The sequence below is a fragment of the Bos grunniens genome, chromosome 3, assembly GCF_055505025.1.
Source record: "Bos grunniens cultivar Pamir isolate PY7600 chromosome 3, Bosgru_T2T1.0, whole genome shotgun sequence".
Classification (NCBI taxonomy): Eukaryota; Metazoa; Chordata; class Mammalia; order Artiodactyla; family Bovidae; genus Bos; species Bos grunniens.
In genome coordinates, this window is record NC_141167.1 from 35,226,933 (window position 1) to 35,234,946 (window position 8,014).

The window sequence follows — 8,014 nt, forward strand, 5'->3', positions numbered from 1 at the left end:
CCCACTTTCCCGTCCCTCCAGCCCCTGGCAACCATCATTGTATTCTCTGTTTCTATGAGGTTGGCAGTTTTAAATACTTCATCTAACTGAAATCAGGCAGTATTTATCCCCTGTGACTGGGTTATCTCACTTAGCATAGTGTCCTCTAGGTTTATCTATATTGACACATATGGCAGGATTTCCTTCTTTTTTAAGGTTGAACAATATTCCATTGTATGTATATATCACATTTTCTTTCATCTGTTGTTGGATATTTAGGTCATTCCTATATCTTGGTTATTGTCAATAATGCAAAGAACTTTGGAATGCATATATCTTGTGGAGATCCTGAATCCAGTTTATTTTGATATATGATCCCCTGGTAAGTCTAATTTTAATTTTTTAAAGAAACTCTATACTGTTTTCCATAGAGGCTCACCCTTTTATATATCTTACATCTACCAAAAGTGTACAAGAGTTCCAATTTCTCCACTTCCTTACCAACACTCATTACCTTTGAAATATTTATAATAGCTATCCTAACAAGTGTGAGTGATATCTAATTGTGACTTTGATTTGCATTTCCCTGGTGATTAATGATGCTGAGCATCTTTTCATATGCCTGTCAACCAGTGGCCTATCTTTGGAGAAATGTTTATTCAAGTTCATTGCTCATTTTTTAATCTTTTTTTTTTTTTTTTGGCTGTTGAGTTGTAGGAGTTCCTTGTATATTTTGGATACTAATCTTTTATCAGATATATGGTTTTAAAATATTTTTCCTTCTCTATATTCTGTCTTTTCACCCTGTTTCCTTCACTATGCAGAAGATTTTTAGTGTGATTGCATCTGTATTTTTGCTTTTGTTGCTTGTGCTTTTGGTGTATTATGCAAGAATCATTGCCAAACCCAATGTCATGAGCGTTTCTTCTGTGTTTTCTTCTAGGACTTCTACACTAATTTCTCATTTTGTTCCATTGTGGTCAGAAAACATATTTTGTATGGTATTGGTCTTTTTAAATGTATTTTGTGGCCTAATATATGGTCTTTCCTGGAGAATGTTCCACATGCTCCTGACAAGAAAGTTTATTCTGCTGTTACTGGGTGTTCTGTTCTATATATGTCTCTTAGCTCTAGTTGGCTTATAACGTTGTTAAAGTCTTCTGTTTCCTTGCTGACTTCTGTGTAGTTGTTTCATCCATCATTGAAAGTGGGGTATATGTATGTTCTACTATTATTGTTTGGTGCTTTAATTGTTAGTTTTTGCTTCATATATTTTTTTGGCTTGATTTATGTGTTTGTACTTAATATGTCTTCTTGATGGATCGTTTTATCACTATGTAATGGCCTTTTATCTTTTATAATAATTTTTCTTAAACTATGTTTTGTCTGATATTAGTATAGACAATCCACCTGTGTTTTGATTAGTGTTTGCATGGAATATTTTTTTCATATCTCTAAATTTTCAACCTTACTTACCTTTGAGTGCAAGGTGAGTCTCTTATAGATAGCATATGATTGAATCATGTTTTTAGAAACCATTCTGCCTTTTTTTTTTTTGCCTTTTGGTTGAAGTTTTAATTTCATTTTCCTTCAATGTTATTACAGATAAGGGAGGATTTCTATTTTGCATAGGTTCTCTACATGTCTTATATCTTTTCTTGTACATCAACTCCATGACTGCCTTCTTTCATGTTCAATAAGTATTTTTTAGTGAACCACTTTGATTCCTTTCTCTTTTTTTCTACACATTTTTAAGTTATTTTCTTAGTGGTTGCCCTAGAGATTGTAAGTAGCATTTTGATTCATAACAATCTAGTTTGAATTAGTGTCAATTAAATGCACTGGTCATAGCAAACACCCTCTTCCAACAACACAAGAGAAGACTCTACACATGGACATCACCAGATGGTCAACACCGAAATCAGATTGATTATATTCTTTGCAGCCAAAGATGGAGAAGCTCTAAACAGTCAACAAAAACAAGACCAGGAGCTGACTGTGGCTCAGATCATGAACTCCTTATTACCAAATTCAGACTTAAATTGAAGAAAGTAGGGAAAACCACTAGACCATTCAGGTATGACCTAAATCAAATCCCTTATGATTATACAGTGGAAGTGAGAAATAGATTTAAGGGCCTAGATCTGATAGATAGAGTGCCTGATGAACTATGGAATGAGGTTCGTGACATTGTTCAGAAGACAGGGATCAAGACCATCCCCATGGAAAAGAAATGCAAAAAAGCAAAATGGCTGTCTGGGGAGGCCTTACAAATAGCTGTGAAAGGAGAGAAACGAAAAGCAAAGGAGAAAAGAAAAGATATAAGCATCTGAATGCAGAGTTCCAAAGAATAGCAAGAAGAGATAAGAAAGCCTTCCTTAGTGATCAATGCAAAGAAATAAGAGAAAAACAACAGAATGGGAAAGACTAGAAATCTCTTCAAGAAAATCAGAGATACCAAGGGAATATTTCATGCAAAGATGGGCTTGATAAAGGACAGAAATTGTATGGACCTAACAGAAGCAGAAGATATTAAGAAGAGGTGGCAAGAATACACAGAAGAACTGTACAAAAAAGATCTTCATGACCCAGACAATCACAATGGTGTGATAACTCATCTAGAGCCAGACATCCTGGAATGTGAAGTCAAGTGGGCCTTAGAAAGCATCACTAGGAACAAAGCTAGTGGAGGTGATGGAATTCCAGTTGAGCTATTTCAAATCCTGAAAGATGATGCTGTGAAAGTGCTGCACTCAATGTGCCAGCAAATTTGGAAAACTCAGCAGTGGCCATAGGACTGGAAAAGGTCAGTTTTCATTCCAATCCCAAAGAAAGGCAATGCCAAAGAATGCTCAAACTACCGCACAATTGCACTCATCTCACATGCTAGTAAAGTAATGCTCAAAATTCTCCAAGCCAGGCTTCAGCAATACGTGAACCGTGAACTTCCTGATGTTCAAGCTGGTTTTAGAAAACGGAGAGGAACCAGAGATCAAATTGCCAACATCCACTGGATCATGGAAAAAGCAAGAGAGTTCCAGAAAAACATCTATTTCTGCTTTATTGACTATGCCAAAGCCTTTGACTGTGTGGATCACAATAAACTCTGGAAAATTCTGAGAGAGATGGGAATACCAGACCACCTGACCTGCCTCTTAAGAAATCTGTATGCAGGTCAGGAAGCAACAGTTAGAACTGGACATGGAACAACAGACTGGTTCCAAATAGGAAAAGGAGTACATCAAGGCTGTATACTGTCACCCTGCTTATTTAACTTATATGCAGAGTACATCATGAGAAACGCTGGGCTGGAAGAAACACAAGCTGGAATCAAGATTGCCAGGAGAAATATCAATAACCTCAGATATGCAGATGACACCACCCTTCTGGCAGAAAGTGAAGAGGAACTCAAAAGCCTCTTGATGAAAGTGAAAGTGGAGAGTGAAAAAGTTGGCTTAAAGCTCAGCATTCAGAAAATGAAGATCATGGCATCCGGTCCCATCACTTCATGGGAAATCGATGGGGAAACAGTGGAAAAAGTGTCAGACTTTATTTTTCTGGGCTCCAAAATCACTGCAGATGGTGACTGCAGCCATGAAATTAAAAGATGCTTACTCCTTGGAAGGAAAGTTATGTCCAACCTAGATAGCATATTCAAAAGCAGAGACATCGCTTTGCCAACAAAGGTCCGTCTAGTCAAGGCTGTGGTTTTTCCTGTGGTCATGTATGGATGTGAGAGTTGGACTGTGAAGAAGGCTGAGCGCCGAAGAATTGATGCTTTTGAACTGTGGAGTTGGAGAAGACTCTTGAGAGCCCCTTGGACTGCAAGGAGATCCAACCAGTCCATTCTGAAGGAGATCAGCCCTGGGATTTCTTTGGAGGGAATGAAGCTGAAGCTGAAACTCCAGTACTTTGGCCACCTCATGTGAAGAGTTAACTCATTGGAAAAGACTCTGATACTGGGAGGGATTGGGGGCAGGATAAGAAGGGGACGACAGAGGATGAGATGGCTGGATGGCATCACTGACTCGATGGACGTGAGTCTGGGGGAACTCCGGGAGTTGGTGATGGACAGGGAGGCCTGGCATGCTGCGATTCATGGGGTGGCAAAGAGTCGGACATGACTCAGCGACTGAACTGAACTGAACTGAACTGAAGCTTCAATTATGTAGGAAATGTTTGTTCCTATACAATTTGATCCTCCCTTTATGCTACTGTCACGTTACCTTTTATGCATTGTATACCCATCAACATAGACTTACAATAATTATTTTATAGGAAAACAAGGAGTTACAAAGTAAAACTACATTAATACTAACTTTTTTAACCTATGTAGTTATCATCATTGCTCTCCGTTTTTTTCCTTTCCTTTCTCCCTTCCCTCTTCATTTGTTCCATTTTCCTTGTCTCTTCATTCCTTGTTTCTTACTTCATTTCTAAAACATTGATTGAAAAAAAAGAAAGTTGTATTTTATTATTATTTTAAATTAGTACACTAATACTGTCCTTGGTAATTAATCATTTCCCTTGTCTTTGACACTCACATGGTGTGTTACAAAATTTATTTGTTCTTTTTCATATGCAAATTCAGCATCCCCAACTAGATGGCCAGCATAGTAAGAGTAGATACTCTGCCTTATAGTTCTCCACATTTTCAGTGTCAAAGGAAATGTTCAGAGATCAGATTGCTAACATCCATTGGATCATAGAAAAAGCAGTTGAATTCCAGCAAAACTTCTACTTTAGGCTTCATTGACTATGCTGAAGCCTTTGACTGTGTGGATGAAAACAAACTGTGGAAAATTCTTAAAGAGATGGGAATACCAGACCATCTTACCTGCCTCTTGAGAAATCTGTAGGCAGGTCAAGAAGCAATGGTTAGAACCTGACATGGAACAACGGACTGGTTCCAAATTGGGAAAGGAGTATGTCAAGGGTATATATTGTCATCCTGCTTATTTAAGTTATATGCAGAGTACATCATGCGAAATGCCAGACTGGATGAAGCACAAGCTGGAATCAAGATTGCTGGAAGAAATATCAATAACCTCAGATATGCAGATGACACCACCCTTATTGCAGAAAGTGAAGAGGAAATAAAGAGCCTCTTGATGAAAGTGGAAGAGCAGAGTGAAAAGGCTGGCTTAAAAATCAACATTCGAAAAACTAAGATCATGGCATCCAGTTCCATCACTTCACGACAAATAGATGGGGAAATAATGGAAACAGTGATGGACTTTATTTTCTTGAGCTCCAAAATCACTGCAGCTGGTGACTGCAGCCGTGAAATTCAAAGATGCTTGCTCCTTGGAAGGAAAGCTATAACAAATCTAGACAGCATATTATAAAGCAGAAACATTACTTTGCCAACAAAGGTCCATCTAGTCAAGGCTATAGTTTTTCCAGTAGTCATGTATGGATGTGAGAACTGGACCATAAAAAAAGCTGAGCGACAAAGAATGGATGCTTTTGAACTGTGGTGTTGGAGAAGACTCTTGAGAGTCCCTTGGACTGCAAGGAGATCAAGTCAGTCAATCTTAAAGGAAATCAGTTCTGAATATTCATTAGAAGGATTGATGCTGAAGCTGAAACTCCAATACTTTGGCCACCTGATGTGAAGAACTGACTCATTGGAAAAGACCCTGATGCTGCGAAAAACTGAAGGCAGGAGGAGAAGGGGACAACTAGGATGAAATCGTTGGATGGCATCACCAACTCAATGGACATGAGTTTGAACAAGCTCCAGGAGTTGGTGATGGCAAGCCTGGTGCTATCGGTGGGGTTGCAAAGGGCTGGACACGACTGAGCGACTGAACTGAGCTGAACTGAATAGAAGATACTTAATGCGTGGTTATTGATGTCCTAGGTATTCTGCCTCCTTTCTTCAGGCAAGAAAGCTATCATCCCCATTTACAGTAAGAAAACTGAGAACCAAGAGAATTTGGGAGTCAACCAATGTATTAATAAGAAGGGGAGACAAGCATGTTCTTGTGGGTTTTGTTCCCAACCTTGTTTTTCGGGTAACTTGCCTCAGTTCTCTCTTTCAAGCCTTTAACAAGCTTTCCCACCACTAGACAAACTTCTGGCAACAGGCAGGACTTGTAATAAATAATCCAACTGAGAAACATTCAATTTGAGATGCCTGTCTGTTCTTTTTGAATCAACAATGAAAGCAAATGAAATCGAATTGCTTCCCACAGACTTCCCGAGCACTGGAAAAATGTTTGAACCTTATTCTCAACTGAAGGACAGTATTTGTGAGGGTGGCTATGCATGCAACTCATAACAAACAACTTCAAGTGAAAGAGGGTAAGCAGCTGGACCGTAGTTTACTCTGCTTCAAAACTGAGGTAGGCGAAACTTGTCTTTTTAGCTAATCAACCTCCTTGCTTGCCTTGGGGAACAACTTAGGGTAATAGAAGGCACAGACAAGGTTTTTCTGGCCAAGCAAAAAGGGTTTTAGTTCTAGACTATCTGCTATACATATTACAACTTTGAGGAAGTTACTTCCTCTTTTGTAAAAATAAGGATTGTTGTAAGGATTAATTTAAATAGTTTACACAAATGTTCCCAGAATAGAAGTAATTGATATTAGCTTTCTTTCTATCCATGAACCTGTTTCACCTCTCTACTGCCCTCAACCTCCTCCCTTCACATTGTCTGGTGTCCTCATTCTCTCTGCTTCCAATCTCTTATAAAATATGCAAGCTGATAAATACTTTCACCCTGACATGTAAATGACTATTATGTTCCATATTCTAGTTTTTACAGGGATGTATTATTTCAACACAGAAAAATCGAATGTCAAAAAAACAAAATTATAATTAAGAAATGTAACCCACTTTGGTCACAGAAATTCAGCCCTACTAAATACCATTCCCCATAAAATGGAGCCAGGGTTTCTGTGAGAAATGACTGATGTCAAGATAGGGGCAGGAAAGTACAAAGGGAACTTGGAACTTCTTGTGTAGAGAAGTGCATAAAAACAGGAGCGGTATGCAGAAAGGACATAGAAGCCAACTGGAAGGGGCTCCTACTGGCTGAATTTGGGACGGTTTGATGACTAAAAAATAGTGATGAGAATTAATTGTGTCATATTGAATTAAAACACATTTATGAGTCCATATTTATACTTTAAAAAGTTAAAAGTGGGTGTGGAGATAAGAGGAAAGGTCATTTTTAACAAAACAGTGTCAGCTAACAGATGTAAAAAGAATGATGGAAATGGAAAAGCACCATTTTGTGACCACCATGATAGTAATCAGTTCAGGCAATAACTAACAGTAGATGCTAAAAGGACTGGCTGACAAACTCTTGGGGAACCATATATTCACACAGTGTCAAGTTACTAAGTAATTACAATGAAAAAAAAATCTTTACAATGGAGAAATCTGGTGGATCCTATCTAAATTATAAAATTTAACTTCTCCCATAATCAGATGCAGAGAAGCAATGGCACCCCACTCCAGTATTCTTGCCTGGAAAATCCCATGGACATAGGAGCCTGGTGGGCTGCAGTCCATGGGGTCGCTGAGGGTCGGACACAACTGAGCAACTTCACTTTCACTTTTCACTTTCATGCACTGGAGAAGGAAATGGCCACCCACTCCAGTGTTCTTGCCTGGAGAATCCCAGGGACAGGGGAGCCTGGTGGGCTGCCATCTCTGGGGTTGCACAGAGTCGGACACGACTGAAGCGACTTAGCAGCATAATCAGATGACACAATGTCATGTTCCTGCCAATGTGACACACTCATTGAGTTCATATATAAAAATGGTTAAACCAAATCTTGTCATAAGGAGACAATCTGACAAATGTTACTAGACCGGGCCATTCAAAAATGTTGAGGTCATGAAATCACACACATACACATGCACACAGGCTAGAGTACTGACCTAGATTAAGGGAGATCAAAACAACTTGGAGACACAGGAGACGTGGATTCAGTTCCTGGGTGGGGAAGATCTCTTGGAGGAGGAAATGGCAACCCACTCCTATATTCTTGTCTAGGAAATCCCCTGGACAGAGGAGCCTC